The sequence below is a fragment of the Balaenoptera physalus genome (genome assembly GCF_965194825.1).
Source record: "Balaenoptera physalus genome assembly, chromosome: 3".
In the NCBI taxonomy this organism is placed as follows: Eukaryota; Metazoa; Chordata; class Mammalia; order Artiodactyla; family Balaenopteridae; genus Balaenoptera; species Balaenoptera physalus.
In genome coordinates, this window is record NC_138890.1 from 143,176,970 (window position 1) to 143,184,961 (window position 7,992).

Consider the following 7,992-nt stretch of genomic DNA (forward strand, 5'->3'; position numbering starts at 1 on the left):
TGTCAATTCTTGTCTGACTATCCCCACAATGACCTGTGATCTCAGAGGAGGTCACAGATCTGTGAGCCTCCCAGGTGCAAAGGTGACATAAAAACACACATTGTCTTGAGAAGTGAGGTCGGCCTCACTCACCTGTCCCCAAGATGTCAGAAAGGAAAGATGCTGTCTTCTTCCTGGTTAAGGACTTTCTGAGGCCATGTAATTTATTTCCCATCTCCAACAACCAGAGTAACCTAAGAAAGTATTTTTTTCCTTCCTACATTAAAAAAAGTACCTACGTTTCTCTTCATTAAGTTCCTTTTATAGAGAATACTGCTATCTTTGTCTGACTGAGTTCAGGTACTTAACTGTTACATCTAAAATGACATTTTATATGAAATATTAGTCATATATTTCAAGAAAGAATTACTTTTCTTTTAAGTGATACTCTATTTTGAGTGAGTGCCAGAGATAGCAAATCTAGAATACAGAGTAAATCTGTTATAATAATCCATGACTGTGTCACCTTTTCAGATCTCGTTCTAAAAGATAACAAACATACTTGTTGCTTTCCTTTGAAAGAGCGTTGGTTGGTGTCTTTTGTTAGAATTTAGTCTGTTGCTAGGGAATTAAGGACAATATAATTTATCACTAAACTGGGACTGTTGTATTTAAGTGTTAAACCTCTTAACAGGACATACCATAGGACATTTTTATAGAATGTCTTGAACTCTTCCTTAAAATATGTATTGTGTGTTCTTATATCTTGTCTCTCAAAATATGCTACACGCTCCTTCAGAAAGGGAGCCAAATCTTATTTAATCCACAGCATCCACCTCAGTGTCATCAAGAAATGGTTGAATAATAAATAACTTGAAAAACTAGAGTCAAGAAACCACAGGGAGGGAGAAAGATACAGCCTGGAGGAGAAACATTTGGGCCAGTATGAATAAACCATTTTCTTAAGGATTAGTATCCTCAAAGGAAAATCACTTGACTGTAAAAAATAACTTAAGAAGTTTTGCTTTATTTACAAAGGAAAATAGTCTAGCTACTTTAACAAGGGAAACTGATTATTTATTAAATATGCATAATTAGTTCAAAGGAAAAGTAAACTACTGTAGTTCTCAACTCATAATCAATTAAAGCAATGGATCTAAGGAGGCAGAAGAATTTTTAGAAAGGAAAAATAAGGGGGGGAAAAGCAGGACAGGTTAAGAGAGAAAATTAATGAAGGGAGTAAGAGGCAAGAGTGTGAAGGACAGAAGTGAATATTCAAAGAGGTGTGATATCCAAGATGTTGGTTGGTTGTACGTTTTTATTGTTTATTTTGGGTTTTGAAGCTCAGGGTAAATTATTATTAATCAGCTTAGGCAGCTCTTTGATACTTTAAATGATAGTTATTACATTTCCTTAGTGATGAATTAGTTCTTTGACTGATATTCAGTGCTCATGTGCTTGACTACTGCATGGTTAGCTGTGGCATTCCACCACTGAAATATGGTAACAGAGAAACACAGCTGGCATTCCTATGAAATCACCCCAAGAATCAACCTATCCTGAGAACTAGCTGTCCATGATCCCTGACAGGCTCCTTCCCCAAATCCAGATTCTGGAGGCTTCTATGTTCGAATTAAGACTATTCTGAATAGTCTTAATAGAATAGTTTTTCAAGAATAGAAAAACTCAACATTTTTCTCAATGAGAGAAGCAGTATCAATTGAAGATTGTTACTCTAATAATAATAATACCTAACACTTATTAAATGACTACCATGTATTCACTTATAGATGCTGTGATTTGCCTTTTACATTCATCATCTCATTTTCACTGCTACGATCCTAAAAACAGACCATGGGCCAAAGGTAGCCCAATGCAGGTATGATGCTTACAAAACCTGCTACATGCAATCACAACTGCCATCCAGCTGTGCTGTTCAGTGGAACTTGAATATGCAAGTTCACCTTGAATATGCAAGGATAACTTTGGGAATAAGGACCAAAGAGAGCTTTACCTCTCTGTATTTGAGAGCCGAGAAGCCAGCAATATTGTGTGGGGCTGAGAAGGGATTAGATGAAGTAGAAATGAAAATGAGGCTGCCAAGAAACTGTCCCCAGTGGCATGGTGGCTTAAGGACTTTTATCCCAAAGATGTCTACAGTTTAATTTGAACTTGTTTATTGTATGTGATGTATACTCTGATATAATTCAGGAAAGTCTTCTACACAAAATTACCTTGTATGGGAGTCTGCTTATTTTTGTTGGTTCATTTTGTGAAGTGGGGGGTTGCATTTTTTTGTGTATGTGGAAAATAAGGAAAATATCCATGTCCTACGTCAGAGTCGACACAGTGGGAGAGGAACAACATGAGCAAGACAGCAAGCCGATTCATAAAATCAGGGCCAACAGTGGAAGCACATGTCCAAAGCCAGAAGTGACCATGAGAACACAAGTCCCTCTGGGGCTCATGACAATCTTGGAAAGGGCTCTAGTCATCCACAGTCCAGGCAATGGGGCCCAAATCAATCCTTTTTAGATCTAAAAGGATAGGAAGAACTCCAGATACACAGACTACATAAATATTTACTTTGAACAAAGCACTTTCCCTACAATTAAGTTATTACATAGACTGCAGGCAAAAGTTCTGTGTGTCTATTGCCTGTTAGAAGGCTATGTATTGATTACATCTCCTGAATAAAAACTAGATTTCTGTTTTCCCTATAAGAACTTCATTTTTTTTTAAGTATGTTGGTCCCTAGAGAACTGATCACTTGAACTAGAGTAACACGTTATATATGTAATTATTTCTCTGGAGCTTCAGCATTCATTTCTCCTAAACTCCCAGAGACCTGGGCTAAGGGGGTGTACATGCACCAATATTTTGTGGTCAAAGGATTATGTTCCCTTGTCTCTGATGACATATTTCTATAGAAACCCTATTTGAATTTTCTGTAAAATGGTCGTTGAAGACATTGTGCATTTTGTTATTCCCTGTCTGTGGCAGAGACGACCAGTTGCTTATCAAATATTTTTAGTGGTATTCATTACTACCCAGAAGAAGACTGCATTTCACAGCCAGCCCTACCTTCCTATGTGATATGGCATGTGACTAAATTCTAGCCAATAAAATAGATGAGGAAGTGTTTGGTGAGACTTCTGGAAAGCTTTTGTAAATGGGAAGAGACAAATGAGTTTTGTGCCTTACTCCTTCTTGCTGACAGCCTGAAACTCAGATGTGATGGTTGGTGCTCCAGCAGCTATCTTGGACCAAAAGATGAAAACCATACATCTTGAGGATGATGGATCAGAAAATAGGACTCTGAGTCCTTGGGGACACCATAAGGATTCTCCAAGTAAGCCTGGGATTCACTATGTCTGACCTTGCTTTACACAAGAGAGAAATAGCTGCTAATTTGTTTAAACCATTTTTATTTGAGTTTCTCCTGTTTCATATGGCAAATCTAACTGCCTGTCTCTTATATTAGGATATGTATCATAAGTTTCTTGTAGCATTGTTACCAAGAAAGACTACCTCTTCCCTAATAGGTTTACTTCATATCTCACTGTCTTTGCTCTTTTTGGCCTGGTCTACCATGATAAGCAGAGATGGATTTAGTGGTTGTTTGCAGTAATTACACTTGTCCTAGGCTGTGCCATCCCTTCCCTCCACCCCCAGCCTGACCCATTCCCACATCTCTGGTAGTTTACCTCCATTTGAATAGTCCAGTTGCATATCTTTATAAACTTCTTGAAAAGTGTTTTTAAAAAAACATAATCAGAGGATTTAGTATAGTCTGCTGATTAGGTGACAATGCATTTTAAAAAGGAATAATATAGGAAAGGGCAACTGTGACTTAAATCATTGATATTTAAATCCTAAAACTACTTAGTCGTTCTTATTTGAAACAAGTCAAAGCCAAACAAAAACTAAAAACTCTCTCTCTCTCTCTCTATATATATATATAAACATATATGTAGTAAATATATATATACTTACAATATGTATTTATAATATGTATATATTTACAAAAATAATACAGATTATAAATAAATATAGTTCTTATACCATTGCTTCCTTTGCACACATAGAACTCAGGAACCTGATACATGGCTACTTACAGGTACTAAATTAATTGGTGCTGGATATGAACTTTTACAGCAACAGTTGGTAAGTGGCAGAACCAGGATCTAAACCCAAGACTGTGTACATCTCAAGCCTCTGCTCTCTGTTCATACTGATTCCTACGTGTGGAAATATTATTATTTATAAGGCACAGTCTCAAAAAAAAAAAAAAAAAGCTAATCTGCTAAGAGCCATCTCCTCCCCTCTCCAAAGATTTTTTTTTTGTTTAATTAGAAGAACAGATAACAGAAAACAAGGAGACACAAATCCCACAGTTGAACCTTTGCCTCCTGTCTGAGCTGCGGGCATCTTGAAATCAGTGACTTTATGTTCTCCTGCCCCTCCTTTACCTGTTCTCCTGCTTCCCCCAAGATGTGGTGGAAACTTCTCAGATCTCAGGGGCTTGCTACAGGTATAAATACATAAGAGAGAAGTGCGGGGTGATTTTCAACCACATTATACAAATATGTGCAAAAAATAGAAGCCTTATTTTTATTGAAACATAGTTCTGACTGCAGTCTCTTTTGTGGGTGGATAAAGTTGTGCTCACAGTAGATGATTTTGGTAAACCTGCTGTCAATAGGAGAAGAAAGTTATATTTCCTCCCAGCAATCTCCTACTTAAACACAAAGATTTTCTTAAGCAAATTATTTGGAAAACATAACTCAATAGATCAGTGTAAGGGTATATTTTTCTCTAAGAAATATCCTGAAATAACCTCTTAAAAGCCCAGAGAGAGAACTGGCTCAACTGCTCCTGGACATAGGTTCTAGTTTCCAGAATTGTATTGACCCCCCTCTATTCACTCCTCGGTCAGTACTTGCCTTAGGATAGTGATGCCATGTCTGTATCCATCGGTCCCCACTGTTGGCTCTTCTAGGGCAGGGACTGCAGCACAGTGCCAGGAATCCAGACAGTGGTGACTCCACAAATGCCCAAATAAAGTGAGCTGCTAATTTAAGTCCCTCTTGCCGGTTCCCTGCTCTTCACAGAGAGATCTGCTCATACCCACACTGAATCTGTTCTTTTATTTGAAGATTTGCAATCACCTCTACATTCTGCTCTCCAAGCCATTCATGTTTGTTTAATTATGTTATTCTTTCCTAGTTTGATGTGGTTCTTGGTCTTTTGACTGCTCCCCTCCCTTTATGAGTGGGGAACTAACTCTCTCCTTCACTGATAAACCAGAAGTAGTTGCAACAGCAATGACACTAGGGCATGCTAACTAGAATGTCAAAGAAGATTCAGCAGGCTGGCATAGATGGCTCTCTCCCATGAGACCTGGTCTCATCGCTGAGCTCTAGAGCCTAAACACTGACTCATCGATGCACTTGACATCCTGCTACATGGCGAGTGTAAGGCATGAGTTTTGTTATTAGTCAATTATTCTAATTAAGAAAGATTAGTCTAATTAGTCCTTAAATGAACTGCTAATTTCCAAAGAATTTAAATACAACAAAATATAATAAATAGAAAAAAACACGTTGTGCAAATATTTTTTTCAAGATCCAGAAAGTATGTCAAGATTGCTCGTAGATCATTTTGCCCAGTCCCTGGAACATAATAAGTTCTCATAACTGGAATCAGTTTTATATTAAATGGAGATTATTGTGCTCAGACATGTCAGTAAACAAAGTATAAATAAAACATAAAAGCGGAGTTATAGGAATTGCCACACAGCTTCTTATAGGTCCAAGGCAGGAGAGGGTTTCTTCTAATAGCACAACTCACAGGCCACTTAGGAAGCTAAAAGTTTATCAGAGTCAGTCTGTCCGCTGCCTTGTGCTCCAGTTCCCACCCCATCCGCAAACCAATCTTACCCCCTTGCCATTCTCATAAAACAAATCATATTTAATCTCCCAAGTATACCTTCCAGAATTCACTGGATAACAATGAAGCAAATTCATATCTAAGACTAAATTTCCAGCCTAATAATAGACAGCTTGTGCCGCAGAATCTGCAATGAAGTTGCAGGAAGGAAGTTTATTAGGGAGTATTCCTGGGATCAACAGTGGGTAGAGAAAAGGGACCAGTATTGGATAGAGGGAGAATTGGGGCTTTGATGCATTCAAATCAAGGCCTCAACCAACCCCACTGGAAGCTCCAAATTTAGCCGGGAGTCCTTAAGAGTTGTTTCAAGTTGGGTCAATAGGCCCAGGCTGTTACTTCCCCAAGTCAACCAGTCAGTGGAGCAAGCTGCCCTGTGAAAGAGTTGTGACCTTGGGCAAGGTTGACTCTCTTCAGTCAAGGCAATCCCCAGACAGGCAGACAGCTCTCCCCAGATGGATAATAAATCTTTCATCCTGGAGGGGGATCAGAGTGGCACAAACCGGCATCCACATAGGGTACACATTTTCTCCATTTAAGTTTTCTAAAGTCGCTTGATATTTTTAGAATTTACTTTACTTGCTTTATGCATGTATGCAATATGTTGATGTCTCCTGATTAGTATTATAATTACCTATTCTAAGTAATAAAGATACCATAACTTTGTGGATGATAAAACTTGAAAGTGCTGAATTGGTTGTTATGTTCATACCTCCATTTTCAAATAGAATAGCTTGCCCTTCTCTCTTGCCCAGCTGTTGCTAAGTAATTTACAACTCAAGAAAGGCTAATGGAGGTAAAAACAATGCACAGATGTCTCTCTGATTTCCCTTATTTTGTTCTTCCGGGAGGTGTTATGGAAATCATTCCTCGGCTTTGCCAGAGTTTGTTGAGGAGGTTGATCATAATGGAAATGAACAAGACCAGGGGAACAAAGAGCACTTCTGCTCTTTTCATCAGAGAAAGTGATTGGAGGTGCTAAAGTCAAGATGCCAGCAGAAGGTGGACTTTGGGAGAATTGTTTCATAGAGGATTTAATTATGGTACATAAGCAGCCATTTGCATTCTAGACTATGCAGAAATGTGATATTAGCTGGTTGAGCTTCTCACTTAATTACTTTATTCATTCACCAACAAATTTCTGAGGGCCCACTAAAAACTTTAGAGATACAGTAGTGAGTACAAAAGATACAGCTGGAGGAGCTTCAAGATGGCGGAAGAGCAAGACGGGGAGATCTCCTTCCTCCCCACAAATACATCAGAAATACATCTACACGTGGAACAACTCCTACAGAACACCTACTGAACGCTGGCAGAAGACCTCAGACCTCCCAAAAGGCAAGAAACTCCCCACGTACCTGGGTAGGGCAAAAGAAAAAAGAAAAATCAGAGACAAAAGAATAGGGACGGGACCTGCACCAGTGGGAGGGAGCTGTGAAGGAGGAAAGGTTTCCACACACTAGGAAGCCCCTTCGCGGGCAGAGACTGTGGGTGGCGGAGGGGGGAGCTTTGGAGCCACGGAGGAGAGCGCAGCCACAGGGGTGCGGAGGGCAAAGCGGAGAGATTCCCGCACAGAGGAGCAGTGCCGAGCAGCACTCACCAGCCCGAGAGGCTTGTCTGCTCACCCGCCGGGGCGGGCGGGGGCTGGGAGCTGAGGCTCTGGCTTCAGTCGGATCCCAGGGAGAGGACTGGGGTTGGCAGCGTGAACACAGCCTGAAGGGGCTAGTGTACCACAGCTAGCCGGGAGGGAATCCGGGGAAAAGTCTGCAGCTGCCGAAGAGGCAAGACTTTTTCTTGCCTCTTTGTTTCCTGCTGCACGAGGAGAGGGGATTAAGAGCGCCATTTAAAGGAACTACAGAGGCAGGCATGAGCCGCGGCTATCAGCGCAGACCCCAGAGACGGGCATGAGACACTAAGGCTGCTGCTGCCGCCACCAAGAAGCCTGTGTGTGAGCACAGGTCACTGTCCACACCTCCCCTCCCAGGAGCCTGTGCAGCCTGCCACTGTCCGTGTCCCGTGATCCAGGGACAACTTCCCCGGGAGAACGCATGGCGCACCTCAGGC